General features: G+C 41.4%; 1 protein-coding gene across 2 annotated transcripts in view; it reads left to right on the plus strand.

Moving 5' to 3' along the window:
- Positions 1-222: 222 nt before the first annotated feature.
- The window catches only part of itgb1a (integrin, beta 1a), a 35,020-nt gene continuing 15,318 nt past the window's right edge, over positions 223-19,924 (plus strand). For both annotated transcript variants that reach the window (XM_034706713.1, XM_034706712.1), the window contains exon 1: positions 223-586. The gene's annotated coding sequence lies outside the window, so the exon portion shown is untranslated. The remainder of the gene's footprint in view (positions 587-19,924) is intronic.

Here is a 19,924-nt window from a genome sequence, read left to right on the forward strand (position 1 = left end):
GTTATACTGAAATATTTTCAAAAAAATTGCATTACAATGACGTACAGGGTCATATTTATCACATTGGCAGCACTGGACATATTAATTGCAACTAGTATGAATAAATTCAATTTAACTGAGACAATACAGTAGTCTTTCCCTTACATTAAATTTGTTTTATTTTGAAGGATATAACCGGAAGCGCTCTTTGTCGCACTGTTTCTCTTCCATTAGTGAGGTTTCAGCAGGAGGAGCGGACCTCTGCGGTCACGTCTCTCCGCTTTCCCCTGACTGAGACCGAGGGAAACGGGTCCACACTATCGCCCCGGGGATTGAGTTTCCTTTCCAGATATCCGACTGTCCCCGCGTTTGATTTGAGTTCATACTCTTTACGTTCTCTCTGAGGAGTAAAGTTGAAGGGAATGAGTGTCTGTGGAAATCTTTCGTGACTTTTTGTCGGAGGAGAGAGAGAAAGAGAGGTTCCCGGTGCCAACAGGGCAGAGAGCTGCTGCTGCTGTCTGTCTGCAGAGAGGCTCATCACTGGGAGCTAGGAGAGGAAATACAGCTGAACTTTGTATGAAGCCTCGGGCAACAGCACAGAAGCAAGGTAAGGAAACTAACAACTCTTCTCAATATAGCCTTCCGTTTAAATCCCTGTGTCCCAAAAAGCTGTATTTCATTGGTAAGCTGATTTATGTAGAGGTTGTTTTGTGAGCTAAATTTAAATTGGTGTTACTGCACTTCATGACAATTTGTGGCACTTGCTGTGACATTTTATCCCATGATATAGTTTTGCTTTTAACTTTCGCAAACAATGTAACCTCAGTTTATCATTCACTCATTCTTATGTTAAGCAATAGAAAAATAAAGTATTAAAGCTGCAGTAAGGAGGTTTCAGTTTGTGTCAGTTTTGGCGCCCCCTGTGCGGTAATAATAATAATAATAATATTAATTTAATTTGTAAAGCACTTTTCAAAAACCAGGTTACAAAGTGCTTTACATGGACAGCAAAATAAAACAGGCAGGTCATAAAAACACACAAGTCAAGATAAAGACATAAAACATATTTTAAAAGACATACAATTTACCTAAAAAGACTCTAAAGGAATACAATTCTTTTAAATATATTGCTTAAAATAGAATAAAGTCAAATAAAATTCACATAAAATCCGTGTTAAAAGTATGTTTTAAGAAGAGATTTAAAAGAGCTCACTGACTCAGTAGATCTGATCTCCTCGGGCAGATGGTTCCAGAGTGTCGGACCCCTAACTGCGAACGCTCTGTCTCTTGTTTTCATTTTTGTGTTAGGTATACAGTAAAAGGTACGTCTTATGTACGTCTTACGTCTCTCTTATCTGGTTTATTGCCTGCAGGTTTTTTTTTAACAACAACAAAAAAATCCTAATTTAATATGGTGTGAAATATATCAAAAATCAAGTGTCTTTGCTTTTTATGTATATTTATTTATTTATTTATTTATTTAAAGGGACAGTGCATATTAATGAACATGTCAGTGTAGCATCCATGTAAATATGCAAGTGTTAGCCATAAGGCTGTGCAAAAAATATAAAGAAAAAGCTGTTTTTAAAAAAGCTTTGTTTTTTATACAAAGTATAAAAGTGAATTATTTTTGGTGTCCAACATGCTTTCCACCCATCCATCTCTCCTGGGTCAGATTCAACATCCTGTCTCTCCTCTCCCCTTTTGATGTCTTTGGTCATATGAAAGGGCTTCAACAAGTGATCTCACATGATCTATTTAAATTACTCAGGGGTCACTTGACATGAGATGCTGACAGGCCAGAGAGAGAGAGAGAGAGAGAGAGGGAGGGAGGCTGCAGATGTTCTGTAAAAAGCTGGAGTCAGAGAGGCCCTGAAGAGAGATAATGATTTATGTCATCTGTTGCATACAGTAAACACAGAAATGCATGTGTGCAGGACTTGATGCGCAGCTAAGACACACAGTAGCTTTCTGACAGCTGCTTGTTGTTACCCATGCAGTGCATGATGGACAGGCTGCACAGCATTCATCGATTGGATCGTGCAGAGCTTTCATTTGAAGGAGAGCAGGAGGTAGTAGGCCTTATAAAAAGCGAAGCTGACTCCGCAGTGCAGCTGAGGGCCATCACTTTAATCAGGGAAATGGAGGCAGGAAGGGAGGCAGGGAGGGAGGATAAAAGGGGGTGTGACAAGGAGATATGGAAGGGGAAGACAGTATAGTGTATGAGGAAAGGGGGGAGGACGGTTAATTGAGAAGGAGGGTAAATGTAGGACAGTGGGAGACGGTAGCAGAGCCAGAAGCCACCAGCTAATGGAAGCGACCTCAGGGTCCCCTGGGAACAGCTGCGGCTGCAGGGGCCGGGCTCCCGCTTGATTTACGAGACCACTTACTGCACACACACATAGAGGGGCCACACCCGGGCCTTTCTATCCGGACATGTGATGTTTCTCATGTGTGTGTTTGTTTCCCTGTTGAGACATTCACCCAACGTGCGAACTTGTCCCCTTGACACAGCAGTGATGAATATGCACGGTGTGTTTCTCCGTGTGTTTCTGCGTTCCTGTGGGACAGAAGTGATGAATGCTTACAATCGGTCTGTGCGACGCATGCTTTGCACTGAAGGGGGAGATGTCAGTCCCAGACACGTAAAGTGGTGTAAATAATCACCTCCTTTTAGCCGTTTACCTCCAGGGTATGGACACACACGCACACACACACTTTGCTGTTGAAGATGGTCTGTAACCGATGCTCCCTGAAGAGCAGTTGTATGTGATTTGTTAGGTACTGAATCACATGTCTGATCAACAGGCAGTGTTTTCCTGCATTCTGAGGATGTTTCAAACATGTGGTAATTCAAAGATCAGTCAGATTAAACCACACATTTCTAAATGTGGCAGCATAAGTGACAGCTTGGCTAGCAGCCCCCTCACCAGACATCCTGTATTGAATAAAAAGCTTTGAAGAAACAAAGGCTTTTAACCATGCACTTTTTTATTCTGTGTTTTCCTGAAGCTTCTTTTGTGTTTATTGTTCACATTCAAATCTTGTGAACAATAAACAGCAAAGAAGCCCTGATATAAGCTCCTAGAAACAACTTGATCTGAATAAGTTGCAGCTCAGCTTGCAGCCTCTTTAGGACGTCATGTGTCTGTTCAGGAGCGCTAGAGAGACACTAATCTTTAAGGTGAGACTGAGTGTCTTTGATAGACCTTAACTTGAAGAAGAAGAAAGAAGAAACGTACTTTATTAATTCCCATGGGAGAAATTCAATTTTTTCACTCGTGTTATTTTTTTGGACATGCTACACACACAGTTTTTGGTATATATACATACAATCATGCACACACAGGCAGTGGACATGCACTTAGGGAGAGATGTCAGAGTGAGGATGCTGCCATCAACCAGCGCACCCCAAGCAGTTGGGGGTTCGGTGCCTTGCTCAAGGGCACCTCGGCAGTGCCCAGGCAAGTGAACCAGCACCACTCCAGCCACCAGTCCACTTACCAAACTTCATCCATACTGGGACTCGAACCGGCGACCAAGTCCCTATGGACTGAGCTACTGCCGCCCAAAACATTGACCAACCTTCTGATCTGGAGTCAGACGTGCTACCGTTGCGCCACGAGGTCCTAGGCTTAAAGCTAGGGTTGGTAGGCACGGAAAACTAGCATGAATTTGAATGTAGCATTTCATCAGTCCTCGTCTAACCCCTCCCCTCGGAGCTCCTCCAAAACGACGCCCCCGCTCACATGCACGAGCGCCGCTGATTCTCGACCATATGATTGTGACTGATTCAAAACCGGTCCTCAGCACATCGTTTGTGTTTCGCACTACGTCAACTCATGTCTCACTCAGTAGTAAGAAAACGCCAAAACATTATCATAGTGAAAGTTAAAAACACAAACAAACATGAAATATACGCGCAGGAGGTGGGCAGAACGGCAGGACGGGATTTGATTGGATCATAATTTGGCTCCCAAAGGCAGGGATTGGTTGGTGTTTTCCCAGGTTTACTCCGGCTGTAGATAGCAGCTTTTTTCCGCTCTTTTTTAGGATTGCATTGTGTATTGATTGCCGTCGGAACATAAAGATCAATTTAACCAGTATAACAAAAAGTGTATCTAAATCTGACTACCAACCCCAGCTTTCAGCCTGGGTAATAACAAAGTATGTTGTCATAACATTTATAGTTTTCAAAGTAGAAAAAACTATTTTTGCCATATGACCACGCTATAAGTCGTGCAACATTATAATTTCCTTCGCTGTATTCTGTGTTTCCATTCTTCTGAAAACCCTCTTTTGCTCAGATTTTTCTTCAGCAGCTAGATTACGGGGTGGGCCTTACTCCCGGTTTTTGGTCTGCAACCTCCTGCCAAAACTTTAACCCTTCTCTACCCTGCTCCTCTGGGCCGTCTTTGTGTGGCCCCCTTGCTTCTAAAAACAGAATCTGGAGCTCGGGTGAGGAATGGCGTGGTTAAAGCTGACCTCTGCTCGCCAAGGTCTGCTGGGTAAAAAGAGGCCAAACATGTTGTGTTGGTAGTAAATAGTAGCCGAGTTTTGTCTTGCTGGAAGTTCTTCCATGCTTATGTTTATTATTTTGACAGTGTGAAGCGGTTTAATTTGAAGGCTTGTGAGCTGCAATAGAAATGTGTGTACGCCTGTCACCCACAGACAAGCTCAGATTCAAGGAAATAAAAGAGTTCTTGTTTGAAATGTGGCTGTGTTCACTAACATCAACACAGGATTCACTTACAGTAATATAGCTGTAGTCAAACAAATGTTATGATACTCAGATGGTAGATTAAAACAGAGTATCACATCTCAGCATTTTGTCAGAACCAATCAAACACAGCATCAAACACATTTTTCTCTGCTGTTAAGGACATCTTGAAAGAGAGGGTTGAATAAATACTGAGGGAAACGTCTCTGCCCTCCAAAAGTCCAATCACCACCCAATGAGTGTCATATCTCACTCAAAGTGAGTCAGTACTTTTATTTATTTGCATTTTACATTAAAAAGTGTGTAGCCGTAACTTTCCTTCAGGACAGCAGGAGTGTCTTCAAGATGACCTGCTGCTAACTCTTTGGAAGGCGGTCTGTGTTTGTTAAAGCTGGTATTTCTGAAGTATTTAACAGGTTTTTTTAAATGAAGCAGAATTACCCTCCTTTCCAAAACAAACAGACTCTGTGCTTAACACCATAAAAACTACAGGTTACAGAGCTGTGACGAGATTGATGTTCAGTAATGACCTACAATCTATCATCAAGATAAATGTTAAGTTCCTAACAACATGATGCTACTTAGAAACTGAGAGAGTACTCCGCTTGAGTTTCAAATGTAGGGCTCACAGCCAGTGTTTATGGAAAACTTTGATAGATGTCTATTTTAAAGATAAAGCATAAGGCTCACATGCATGTACCAAGACAGCTTTATGTAGCTTTTGATATAGTGTATAAATATCTCTGAAGAAGTCCAGAAATGTGATGGAGACAAGCGGCAACCTCTCAAAATATGAAGCCCATGCGGAGTTGTTACAAACTGTAATTCATCAAGAATCCGCTTGAGGTTGGCTGCAGAAACACTGGAAACAACATAGACACCAATTTAAAAAAGACGATCTTTGCAGCATTAATAAACATGTTTATAGCCTGGTTCAAAAAACGGCTTGGCTCTACGTAGCTAATTTCTCTATTGGCACACGCTGTACGGGGGGTGAATTTTTTTCTATCATGACGGTTCAGAAGATATTAGGATTATAAGTTTTTGCCCAAATAAGGACATGCCTGACTTGACTCCCGGACGGGAACACATAGCTGTTGACTAAGAGGCTTAAACTCCGCCTCTTTACGTCACACTATGCCTGGTTGAGTTTCCAATATGGCTGCCGCCGTAGCCTGGATTCAAAACAGCTCTCAGGAACAGATGGGTGGAGTCACGGATACTACGTCCATTAATTACACAGTTCAGGATGGAGACCATCATTTATTCAACTGGTGTAGGTGTAATTGATGTTACATAATATACTTGATACTTGATTCTGATTGGACAGAACCCAAAACTATGGTGATTCAATCTGAACAGCAAAAGCGACAAGAAAGAAAAACGCACATTATGTCAAATGTATCCACAGAAAAGAGTCTCTGCCTGTTGACACTGTGGTAAAAACGTTAGTTTTTTTCTGCATCAGGCTCCTATACTCACCCTGTCAGGATTCAAATTTGCATATACCTAAAATACCTAAATGTATATAAAAAAACCTCTGTAAGTATTAGAAATTTAAAGCAGTGTTTTAAAAAACATCAGACGTTGATCATTTACTGACCAGCAGTCACTTCACCATGTGCTTCTGCCCAGTGCCCTTTATGCAGGAGCCAACTGTAGGACCAGCACAATGCAAACACTGTTTTCTGTCTTAGTGAGTGTGGTCTGTTTGACGCTGAAGTCTCAGGGGTGTTAAAGTGAGTCACCAGCAGTCCCCCGGTTCAGAGACAAAAAGACGTTATAGTACTGCGGCTGGCTGCATAGATGGACTCTTTTTTTCATGCCGCTTACTACTCTTTGGAATGTCCCGTATCTGCAGATGTGCCTATCTGATGTAGCTTGATAACAGAGGTTGATTGTTCAAGCTGAACCAGCCCAATGCTGGTTAAATCAAGGTGATCTGGTTCAAGCAGATCAAGTTATGCAAACAAACAAAAGATCAATGAAGTTATTAGGCTTCCCATCATTCATGTGAGCAGATATCTTAAACGGAGGAAGACTAATGAGGCAGATCACCAGCAGCACGTCAGGACGATGGTACCACGCTCAAAGTACATGCAAGAACAAGCTGATGTACTCATTTCTATTCAGCACCAGCTGTACATTTCAGGGACATCAAGCTTGAGAGATGTAGAGCAGAGATTTTTGAAGAGCAAGCCTGTCTCTCGGTCTGTTGTCGTGATTAAGTGGTACAGCAGAGTTTCAGAACACGATGTTCAGTCAGAGGCCCCTCAGAACACTCAGAGAATTAGACTTGACAGATATTGCCGTACCGTTCCCAAGAGGAAATGCATGATACTCTGGAGTGCTTACTGTTTTAGCCCTGCAGTTTTCACTCTCCAGTGGCAGCGGAAATGGAGGCCCTGAGGTTCAAGTGTCAGGTCTGCGGCCTAATGAAAAACATCTGAGTGTCATTACTGTGCCAGTTTTGGAGGATTAGGGCCTCAGCAGAAATACGGCGAAGGTGTCCACAGCTGGCCCACCGCTGGGTGAAAATTGGATTAAGATCAAACTTTGACATATCTGTCTGTGTAGTGAAAAACAGCACAGCCTAGGACTGATGCCGGAGTTTCAACACAGTCTTTGTGAGGTTTTTTTAGCTTCTGTTGAACAGCTTACATACTGCAGTTTCCTCTCTGCTCTGCTCTGCTCTCCTCGTATAAAATCACGTGGCTGGTTTTTGTTTCCTTTTCATCCAGACCTTGGTTTCCCTCTCAAGTGGAATTGTAATAACTCAAGGATCCCCAGAACTTCTTCTCATCTGATGAAATGTTTAGTTTTGGACCAAATTCCCATCAGCCTCAGCTCTACTTTGTCTGCTGTGCTAATCAGCAAAGGCTGGTGAGAAACTAGATTGCGTGATTTAGATTAACAACTTCCTTGATAAAACATTAGCATGTTAGCATATGTCCTTGGAGGCATTTTGGCATGCTGAGATTAGCATTCAGTGCTTTGTAGCAAATGCTAGCATGCTAACCAGCTACATTAAAACAGCTAACAGCAGAATTTGCCACAGCAATCTATTGATTGATATCGATATCAGGGTTGTACCAAGTATTGAAATCATCCACATTTCACTCTTTTACCACTTTTGCATTTGTAATATCTTACGTTAAATAATCTAGCCTGTCCCTGCAAAACAGTAAAAAGAAAACATTCTTCATGTGATCACTATATATGATTCTCTTGATTCAAATAAAAATGCCATTAACGCAAAATACAGGTCTGTGTTACACTTTTACAACGCCCCCTGAATGCACCTGCAGTGACAGGCGCTCTGGACAGACAGTCAGTTCACGGCACTCTTTGATGCCAAGGAGTTGATCAAACTTACTAAATGTGTCTGATGTGTCACCAAACTGGATTAAATTAATTTATAAATGCAGAGCTTTTTTTTTTACGGTGATAGCATCAAATACGGCAAATGTCTAATATTAAACAGACGTCCCCAGGTTGTCTTTGTCACTAACGCAGACCGGGGGTAAAAATCATCAATGAAGCGGAGAGCTGTTTCACAAAGCACACCTGCTGCAGGTAGTGACCAAGCTAACGCTATGCCCCTCAAATAATAACTCAGCCTGTGACAGGAGTGCATCGCTTTTATTTCTAAAGATTAGATGCACAGCGGGGGGAAATATGGATTTTGAATGTCCAGTGGTCCACCGCTAACAATTTTGTCTGTGCTACTGTAGAAACATTGCAGTGCAAGACGGCGACCTCCATGGAAGAGGACCCGCTCCTTCTGCAGATATAAAATGCTCATTCTGAGTTAACAAAAACTAATAGATTTTTATATTCAGGTGATTAAACACTAATTTAAACAAAGTTATTAATATTATATTTCATTTATACTGAGTCTATTCTGCTAAACACTGTACCTTTAAGGGAACAAACAGTAATTGATATAATTGTGCACTAATGATGGAAAGTGATATTATGAGCCTTCATTTAGTCTGGATTATGTCTTTAATGTCTTCATGTTTTTCAAATATCATAGTTTGCTCTGAGTTTGTAAAATTAGACAATCTGATTCAGACTGTTCATGATTGTGATTGGTCATAGCTAATATAGCCATATATAGTTTGCCTCCCAGTAGCTGTAGCTTCTTTCTATTTATAAACACATGCTCTAGAGAGATGATCTTTATCCTTGTCTGCATCCAGTGTTGTAAATATTTGTGTGACGCTGCAGATTGATGCCATGTTTCCAAATGATCCTTCCTGCTGTCTGAACAATGCAGGTGCTGCTCTGTGTTTTGTAGATAATCTCAGAGGCTTAATATCTGACAGTTGTTTATCAATTTTCAGCGAGATCATTTTGCTCTGTCGTAGACATTGTCTGAGCTAGTTTCAAGGCTTGTTTAGCTTTTCCCATAGTTTAGATGACAGTGATGGCCTGGTTAAGGTTTTAACAATCAGACACGCTCGGTTCACAAAGACAATATGCTGCCGTTTTGGCAGCTCTCTGCATTCTCAACCCCTCCGTAACATGGCACTCTCCCCGTTTCTCCCAGTATTTCTTTCTCTTCCTCTCACAACTGAATGCCAAATATGTCATCTTCATGGCTTTGAGAGGGAGCTGCGGCTGGTTTCCAGGCTCTGTGATACAGGCTTCCTGTGTGATCCAGTTGAGCTTCCTGTGTTTCAGCTCAGGAAGGGCCGACTCAGCAAACACAGGGAGTTTCAGGAGGCTTACTGTACAGCAGATCCTCAGCTTCACAGGCTGAGCCCTGAGCTCACAACGTCACAGACTGGCGACCCCACATGATCCTTTAAAACTAGCCGGCATGTCAGCCTGGCTGTTGGTGAAACCTGGATGCTCCTGATCTGTTTTCATCAGATCATCCTAAACGCTTCAACAGATAACTCGCTATGCTCTTGCAAAGCTTGTCTCTTTTCAAGTGTTTGCGTTTTACTTCAAATATATAAAAACTTTGAGCTGGAATTTTCTTGCGGCACATTTTTCCTGGCACATTACGCTTAAATGTCTCCATTCAGATTAACACTGAAGTTAACTGTAGGATTTTCCATGTACTCTTTGGGCTTGAGGCAAATTGCTTTTGTGTCTTTTGTGATTTGCTTCAACTTTTGGAGTGATCGCAGAGGCCAGGTGTGGAGGTCACGAGTCAAGAATAACTTGTTAGCACTGCACAGCTATTTCCAACACAGAGATAGAGCTGTGAATAGCGACATAAAGGCTTGGCGTTCCTCCAAATGTAGTGGTTTTAACTCAGTTGTTGAAGTTTCAGGGCATGTTGTGATGAGATATGACCCTTAGTCAATATAGAAAAATAGTTAAAGTGATATTGATTTTCTGAAAAGTAAGAAACTCTTACCAAGGCAGAATCCCCCCATGAAATGTATCTTTATATCTTTAGCCTCCCACATACTCAGGGGGAATGTTGGCAGGCACGGGGCCAACATATGTGGTTGGCTGAGTGTTTTGTATAAAAGGCAGAGCACACAAAAAGGCCTGCAGAAAAGCCATGTGTCGAGCAGCTCATAAATGTAGCACTTAAACTATAGCTACTACACCTAAAACAAATACATGGTGGGAAATTATGGACCCACACTGAAGTGAAAACACTGAGGGCAAGATTTAGAATATCTGATTTACACTTTTTAAAGGAGTCACTTGGATGTCTGTTCAACCAGCTTTGTTTTTCACCAAGGGAAGCCTGTATAAAAGGTATGGAGGTAAAACAGTGGGATGAAGTCATTCCCCTACTGAACAAACATTGGAGATAGTAACCCCAGACTGTATAAAACATGGCCATAGTCTCGATGATGTCACCCATTGGTTCCTGAAGCAGAGTTTTGAAGACCAACGATGGTGGTCGCCATATTGGAAATGCTAACTCAACCCAACTTTCCGCCATCCTAGAGGCAAAGAAGTGGAATTTAGACAGGTTTTAGCCTCGTAGCTAGCAGCTACAATGGGCCCGCCTGTCAGTCAAGCTAGCCGCACTCCTAATTATGCCAAACTTGTAACCTTATTATCCTTGAAATGAATGAGTCATGATTCATAATCAACATGATTGAGGACGAAAATGTCTGAAATTTTCACCTTGACTTTACCTGTACTTTTTCCTGCCAGCTTCATAAGGTGCATTTTGACAAAGAGTACCAAGGGTTTTTCAGCCCCCAGAACTACTTTACCCTGAACTAAAAGGTTCTGTTTCCCCCATTGTTGTCTGCGTTTTGACCGCGAGCTGAAGTCCCAGGTCGATTGTGCAAATCAGGCCAGTGACATATGGAGGAAAAAAAAATGCACTACACCACCAGACCAGTAGAGGGCAGTAAAACAAAGAGGAATGCCATTCATCACAGATGACACCGTAGAAGCAGACAGACAAGCAGTTATCATTATGAGCAATACACAGTTAGCCTGTTAGCATGGAAGAGACTCAGCTCGCGCTGTTTTAGATGGTGCTATATTTCATCACAGATGGATTCACTGAATCAACACGCGAGAGGAGATAAAGAGAGTAGCAAAGACGTTTCAACGCAACTTTAAAATCGTTTTTAACTCAAAAAGCCGTGGGCAGAGATTGGCCAGTGTTTTGGTTTATACCACGACCCTGTTAACTGCCGACTTTCAGTCGGATGCATCCCTCATAAACGTCTTTAGACGATCATTAAATATCTGATGAGGATATTTAATCTTAAAACTCCCTCTGTGTTTCAACAGCTGTGTAAACTCCACAAATGCTGTTACATTTAGCTGAAGGTCTCCAGTTTACAGGGTCCCTTTTAAAACCGTAACACCGGGAGAGACGCATTCTCGGTGGGCTGAGAGAAGACTTCTGTTACAAGCTGCTAAATCAAGAGATTCTTCTTTTGAAAAGTTCACAGACATAAAAAAAAAATGGAACAAATCAAAGAAAGAGAAATCAAGTGAATCACAGATGTGTGTGATGTTATTGTGGACAGTGGGCAGAATAAAAACTCTGTGGTTAATCTATCAGACACGTTCAGCATTGCAGGCCCTGCCCCCCAAAAGCCCTGGGACCTTTGAAAAGTCCCGGGACCTTTGAAAAGTCCCGGGACCTTTGAAAAGTACTACCCTCCTAGCAGGGGCTTTCTAGGGGGGAGATTATCTACCCCTGAACAAAATTTAGACCCTGGGTCCACCGGTTGAAATGCACGTAGTTCCAGGGTAAAGTTCCTCTGGTCTAAAACGCTTATAGAACAATTTCTGTGTCAGTTCGGGCAGAGCTGATGCAGGAACACAGCTGGACATTTTTGTGAAAATTCATAGTTGGGGTGATAACTCTTATATCATGTGAACCAGAGAGAGCAACATATAACAGGGTGAATAAAAAAATGATTTTCATAGCATCTTTACAAATTTAAAAACGTTCACCTTAGCCCATTTTGATGTCATGACTCTCCTCTCCATCATCCCCTACTCTCCTCCTCCAACAGGAAGACCTCATGCTGTGAGGGATGTGTATGAATAAGCAAATCTGGAATATTTCAGAGGCAGAGCTCTGGAAAATTTAGGAAAAAAATCAGGATTGCATGTGTGAAGTAGGAAAATGTTTCTTGTTATACATCATATCTCTTTACTAATGACTAAAAGGTCTGTGGTCTGTAATGTTGCAGGCTCATTTCTGCTTTTGAACCTCTTTTCTGCAAATGTGACTCAATACAGCACTGTGAGAATGACTTTGCACTTGATTTAGAGATTTGAGAATATGCTTAATGTTAGCTTCTTCAATTCTTAAGAGGAGTTTTTATCATTCAAGTCCGCTGAATCATTGAAAGTGTTTTCTAAATGTCAAAACAGGACGGTAGAAGCTACCAAAGCTCTTCAGTCGTAAGGTGTACATTCTTCAAGGATAGCTAACTGTGGCATCACTCACTCCAACCTGAGCTCTTCTTTATGACATTTCTTTTCACTTTCTCTCTGTCCGACAAATGTTCTTTCATCGAGGAATGGCTGGAGAATTCAAATGCTAATGTAATGTGGAAACTTTGATGCAGCTTGTGGCTTCATCTGTATCTCTCAGAGGACTTCTCTCTCTCTTTCTTTGGTGGAAAAAAAGATCCCTTTAGGTTGTCTGCCCGTATCAGTGTCAGTGAAGCACAGAAGCACCGAAAGATTAAAGACATTAGCATCTGCCTCATTAGTATTATTTATCACACAGAGGCTCTTTTGGCAGAGAGGCGACGGTGAGTGGGAACACTTTAAGTATCAGACCTTGTGTCATGGTTTTAAAGGGGAGCCTGATTCATTGCTTTTGTCTGCTATGAGAGGGTCCTGTTGTGGTGGCGAGGGGGGGAGCAGACAGAGACACAGACAGACACTGTTTGGTATTCCGCCTCAGTTCTGTCGGTCGGCTTGTACGTCTCGGAGCTCGGACGTGTTCTCTGAGCAGGGTGAAGGGTGTGTGAAGTCAAAGGGCGATTGGTTTTGGCTCTGCTCTGTGCGGAGGGGAGTGAGCTGAGTGATTGTGTGGGTGGTATGATGGTGAGGGGGAGAGAGGGAGGATGGGAGTTAAGGATGCCAAAGATACGCCAAGGACAACAGCGGATTGACTGCGTACATCATGGAATTTTTTAATGAAATATAAACCCGAACTCAAGGCCCACAAAGTCTTAAAAGACCCAGATACCTAAGCATTTCAGACCTGTTCGGTTTCTCTCCACCTCTCCAAATTGATTCATGAAGGTTTTACTGGCATAATAAAGGCCTGAACAACCAGACAAACACTGCACAAATGGAGGAGGGAGGATTAAGGTGAGTTTAAATGTAAGTTCCTTCTTTTTGGACTTGCAGCTACCCCTTTCCCCTCCGAGTTGCGCACCGCCCTTTCCTGTTTTTCCTTCTTTTCCATTCCTTCTTTTCACGGCCAGGGAAGAACAGCCATTCTAAGGGAAGGGAAGCCCAGGCCTCCCTCTCCCTACAAAGAGCGCTGTGACTCCGTGCTGCCACCAGTTCTTTACTGCTGCAGTGTGTTTTTTCACTGCCTCCCTGACTCTGCTGGTCATTATTCATGGCAGTGCTTGCTGAAGTAAGTACTTCTAAGCACTTGCAAATGCAGCTCAATTTGAAGGAAAGTAAATCCACTGCTTCACAGCTGAGGTTTGTTCGGCTCAATTAGGCTGGGTCATTCTACACCAGAGGGTTTCACACTGTGGCTCACAACATGGAATTATTCTGTATTATCAAAATAATGGGATTAATTGCACAAAGTCCAGTAAAAATCCACTTATTACCACGTGGATTCATTGAGTCATAAATTAAAAAATAATGTATGTTAGCCTTTGAGCTGTAGCGTGACTGGTGAAACTACAAGGAAGTTAAACCTGAAAGATTTGAAAGAACTGTGATGTCAGTGTATTATGTGTGGTTAGCGCTTTCTGGCTATCTTGTTAAGAATCTAGCATTTCATCATCAAGAGGAAAAGATAAAAACACTGCATACTTCTTGAATTATGCTTGTGAGACATCTTTACACGAAAGGCAGAATTTGGAAGAAGCCCATGAGTTATTTTGCAGGCTTTCACATATAACCTTAAAGAGGAGGTTCATGCTTTACTTTGTTTAAACTAGGGAGCCACCAAAAAATTTCTGCTGAAAATGGCCCAAAAGGGCATTTTCGGATTGCATTTACTTGATCTGCTTGAACCAGGTCACCTTGATTTAACTTACCATTGGGCTGGTTCAGCTTGAACAATCAACCTCTGTTATCAAGCTACATCAGATATGCACTAGGGATGCACCAAAAATTCGGCCACCGAAAATTTTGAGAAAAAATGGGCCAGAGAAAAAAGATGCAATGTGCAATAAGATGGTTTAACATTGCAACAACGATATGACATGCTATTAATGTACAATAGCTGAGTGTTTATATAACCTAGCACACTGTTTCTGTCTCTGCTGAACCCAACATAAATCCTGAAAAATGTCACCACATTTGCACCAGTTAATCTTAGCCAACTAGCTATGCATCAAAATAATGTGTGCATGGCTGTTATTCCCAGGCCTTCATCCAACAGATATAAAGTATTTCTTGTTTACATAAATATTCTTGTTCACTTTGATGTAATCAGACTACAGGGATGTCTTCATTGCACCAGGTGAAAGTGCTTATGGGAAACAGGCTGTTAAAAATACAGTGTCCCATCATCATCATGGCCCTCAGCGCTCACATTTCCTCAAAGTGCAGTAAGTGTGTTGCAGGTTACTATCCTGGTCAGAGCGCGTTCAGTCCCTCAGGAATGCCTGAGAAGCTGGGCCCGTTTTAGTCACACACCATAATGTCTGCCATGCATCATCTTCTCCTGCCAGCTGATAGAGCTCTGTGGGGCCTGGGAAACAGTGGGATGCCTTTAGTCACAGCTCAGGTGTGATTGACAAGTGGACAGGCCATGAGGAATAAAAGATGCATGTGTGAGAGGCGAGAGGAGCATGGGAGCTTTATAAACTACTTCACTGTAAGAGAAGAACCAGTGCTACTCTCTCTTTCTTTATATGTTCTCTATGTGTAAACAAAAAAGGTTGTTATACAAACATCTCTAAATAGTCCTCAACTCTCTTCTACGCAAGTAACTCTGATTCATGTCTGCAGCACGACCCGTTTAGTTAAACTGTTCATTGTAGTGTAACTATTCATACATGCACTATTCAAACCTCATACATCAGACTGACGGTAGTATTTATGGTTATGTTTCCCAGTGACAAAGGGTAAAAGTTGTCTTTGCTTTTATTTCTGTTGTTTAAATTCTACATAGTTTGGTTTCTGAGTGCGATAGTTTGTGGAACTCAATCTCACTGTGGAGTAAAATTAAAGACTTGTGAGCTGGGAGTTATCCAGATATTGTTCTTACAAACAGACCGTGTGAAAGCCTCAGAACATGCTTCATACTGAAGGACTGGGAAAGTGGGAGTGTTTTCTATTGTTTCAACAGCCTTTTGTAGCATTTGTTTCTGATTCTGTGCTGCAATTGTATCGTGTTACAAGCTCTGTTTAATATAATCTGTTTCATATGTACTGTAGATGGTAAGAACTGCTCTTTTCAACAACCTTTAACTTTTTATGTTCACTTCATGTGGATAACAACCAATGATAAAAACCTTATACTGTATATGATGACGTTATGGATTTGTAGGCACACCTGAGGTTCAGAAAGGCTAAGATTTAGTGATCAAAGATGCATATCTCTTAATACTCCATATCAACTCTAACAGAAATCTCAATTATAAACACACAAAACAAAGAGCAGTTCTGGCTCCTCTTATTTTTTTCTATATCATCTATATGTCAAAGTCTTCATCTAGCCGTCTAGCCGTCAAACTCAGCATACTCATTGGAGTAACATCAGAAGTCTATCTATCCATGTTCAAACCTATGTCCCTGACATTGTTGTGGATCAGACTTCGAGTGTGTTTGGAGAACACATCATACAGAGCAGGTAGGGATACGTTTGCAAAGTAGCAGTGACTCAGGATACTGTTCCAAATACGCCATTAGCTGGTGAAATCTTTCATCTTCCACCGCACAAAAAGGAGGGTCATCAAGTGCTGAAATTAACTTGTTTTTATTCATTGCTTTAGTATTGCATTGTCTCCTGTTGAACTGTCACTACAGCACTTGGTGCTAATGCTATCTGCAGCTACTTCTGCATTTTTCTTCAATATGTCTTTGTTGCAATGACGACTTTTCAAGTGCCAGAAATATTTGGTGTGTTAAAGCCATAGACTGCAATAAAATATGGACGTAATATCCGTGATGTCACCCATCTGTTTCTGAAGCGCTGTTTTGAGGCCAATCGTCAGCAGGAGCCATATACTAGCTGCTGTCGAGTGATTATGACGTAATGAGGCGGGCTTTGAGCCTCCTAGCAGACAGCTACAGTGTTCCCGCCTGTCAATCAAGTCAGCTGTGCCTCTCATTGGAAGACTCGTAATCTTAATATCTTTGAAATTGCAGTGTTAGAAAAAAATTCACCCCCGTACAGTGTGTGCCGATCGAGAAATGAGCCATCTGGACTACACTCGTCTTTTGTACCAGGCTGTAAACATGTTTATTTCTGCTGTAAAGATCAGCTTTTTTGAATTGGTGTGTATGTGGTTTCCGGTACTTCTGGAGCCAGCCTCAAGCGGATCCTTGATGAACTGCAGTTTTTAGCACTTCCGCATTGGACTCATATTTTTAGACAGGAGGTTGCTGCTTGGTTAAAACTTGAGGGCCCTTTTCCTCTTCTCTGTATATTTGAGGCACATGTTTTGCAAATTGCATTGGTTCCTCTGAAACAGTGAAAAACATCCACACAGGTGACACCATGTTTACTCTCTTGTCAGCCTGCTGCAGCTGCGCTTGTTCTTCTTCTCTGTTCAATTGGGAATCACATACTGACACCTACTGTGTCGTAGTGTTTAGGCTTGTTAATAAATAAATGAAAGCAACTTTTATTGGTTGTTTTTATCAGACAAAACTGTATTATGTGAACAATGGATTATAATTGTACTATCAGTATTCATCATGCCTTTAACGTGTCGGCCTGATACATATTGGGCACTGGGCAGTCCTAATAATGTGTTGTTGGCTGTAAAATGAATATGCTATTGGTTCATTTATGGAACACTTTTTCACCATTAAGCAAATGTTTACTTTTCTCTTCCATATTTCAATGGCAAATATTTTAACTCCATGAGTCTAGTACCATCATGTTATCATACATGACAATTAATCTGTCTGGATCGTTTAAATTTAGTTTTTTTTTCCATATTGTGCAACTCATGTCTTTTTTACTCCAGAAATGTTGGAGACAAAAATACATCTGTTACACTGCCATGTTAACCAAAACCATCTTGAAGCACTGACAAGTTGTATTTATGACTTCTGAACTCCTTTGGGGGTGGACTTGAGGGCAGCACAACATCCTGCTCCCAGCCCTTACTTAGACCGCTCTCTGTCTTTTGCTTTATTTTACTGTAGCTTTTTTTACCAAGCATTCCTGCGTGCAGCTGCTAAGCTTCATGGGATTAAAGACAACACAGTTATTTTACTAACTTGACACCTTGCTGGTGTTTTATAGACACGGTTTGCATTTGAGTGATTCCTAGGAGCTGAAGTTGAAACCCTGGTGTTGGGGGGAAAGAAAATATTAGAGTGTGCTGGTCTGTTTCAAGAGGAATGTGAACCTAAATTCCTTCATTCAAAGCTTTGTCTACACTGAAATCGATTTTCCATGAGAAAATAGATCAAATACCAAACATTTTATTTTAGGCTGCCACTGAAACATTTTATGATACATTTACTCTCTCAGAAGCCTGTTTGCATTATTTGTTATAGTGAGGTGTAATACTGGAAGAGCCAGGTTAAATGTCGTCTTTATCCATCCAACACACACCACCCACGCTCAGCAGTAGAGATTCAAGCCAGCTGATCTAATCTGGGGGCCTGCAGACAGGCCGTCTGCCCCTCAGTGTCTATATAAACGGACACATGCATGCACGCACACACTGCACTGAGGAATGCATCACTCAACACCGAGCACACTGAACGTCAGAGCTTCCTTTACCACTGTGTTTGGGAATGCAGTCTTTTAATGTAGCCTCTATGAATAGCCTGAAAGTGGTCCAAAAAAGTAAAAGTTAACAAAAACTTTAGTGGCTTTATCTCTATCTCTCTACCTCTAATTTGAACCTTATGCTTTAATATATCGTGGATTGCTTTAAGCTACTGTGAAGACTCTTTCAGAAATGTCTCCCTTGAGTTTGTGATTGATGGGAAGGACATCATACAGTACATTCCACATGTAAATTAGATTCTGCTCATGCTGATCCCCTGCTGGCTAATGCATACAGCATCAGGCCATTGATTCAGTGTCTCTCTTTAGAAGCCTTCCCAGCTGTCGCTTATTAGACCTGCCAATACGAGGTGCTGAGAATCCCTGAACTGACACTGCTAACTAAATCTTCTGAGGCAGTAGCATGACTGTGGAATTTATAATGATAGTGAGAGGTCACTGAAAAGCCCTTGTGTTTAACTTTCAGCAACCTCAGCTCTGTTCTCATGATTATTTATTGTTAGTAAAGCTGCAACCTAAAACTACAGGAAATCTGCTCAAGCTGTTTCTATAGCAATGCTAGCAGCAGGGTTCAGGGGAAGACAATGATGGTTGGTTGGTGATTGGAAGACTGAAATATGCAGTATCTGGTACTGTTGAATGGAATTTCTTTCTGCTGAGTTCAGTAATCCCTGACTTTTTCTGTTGCACCAACACTGAGGAAAGATGTTAGTGGTTTTAGTGAAAGACTCAGCAAAGAAGGATGGTTTGTCCAAGCAAGATACTGTATTTTAAAATTCAATGAAGTCAGTGAAGCAAATATGGAAAAAGTGCATTCTCTACAACAGCAGCCAGCAGGGGGATGACTTCACTGAATAGAAATAAAAGTCTAATCATTATCTGTGAGGAAAAAAAACACATTTTCTCTTGAATATAGCCTCAGTAATCATTCTCCTAAAGAGTTCATCGTCTAAATGCCAGTTTGAAGTCTTCTTCAATACAGTACAATGTTAATTTTGAGTCACTGCCCACACTATATATCAACCAAGGTAGTGTTTTCACTCTTTTAACCAAATATGGTCACTTCTGGCTCAGAACCAGGATATGAATGGCAAAAATGCCAAGCTTACTGTTTTAAAATGTTCATCCACAATCCATTGGAACTCATTCTGGTGTCAACTAGGGAGGTTCCAAAGCAACTAATTCCGTAGTTGTTTAAAACAAATTTAAATTCAGACTGATCGACTAGACTAATGGTACACTCAGAAAACAGTCACGTTATTTATCACGGCTAAACACAGGATCACAGAGTCTGTGGGTAAATTCTGTCAAATTGGTTTACTAAGTGTGACTAAAGTTAGCAGAGCTAGCACCACCAGTCCTGGTTACAGGTTAATTTCCACATGCCTGCGTTCGTTACTAATTGCTCGATTCGAGTGGTTATATACCAATTAATTCAGACACGGCCTACACAGCATGATACTTAAGCTCCGTTCTTAGATGAAAACACTGACGAACTACACTATGATATGCTGTCTGTCGTCTGTGCTTGTTTACATCCAGCTAGTAGAGCATTATAGCATTATGGCAGTAGCCATTAATTGTTAAATTAAATTTGTCTCCAACTTTGTTTTTCATCTTTTGTAAATTTGTTTTGTCCT

Source organism: Notolabrus celidotus, chromosome 17 (assembly GCF_009762535.1).
Source record: "Notolabrus celidotus isolate fNotCel1 chromosome 17, fNotCel1.pri, whole genome shotgun sequence".
Taxonomy (NCBI): Eukaryota; Metazoa; Chordata; class Actinopteri; order Labriformes; family Labridae; genus Notolabrus; species Notolabrus celidotus.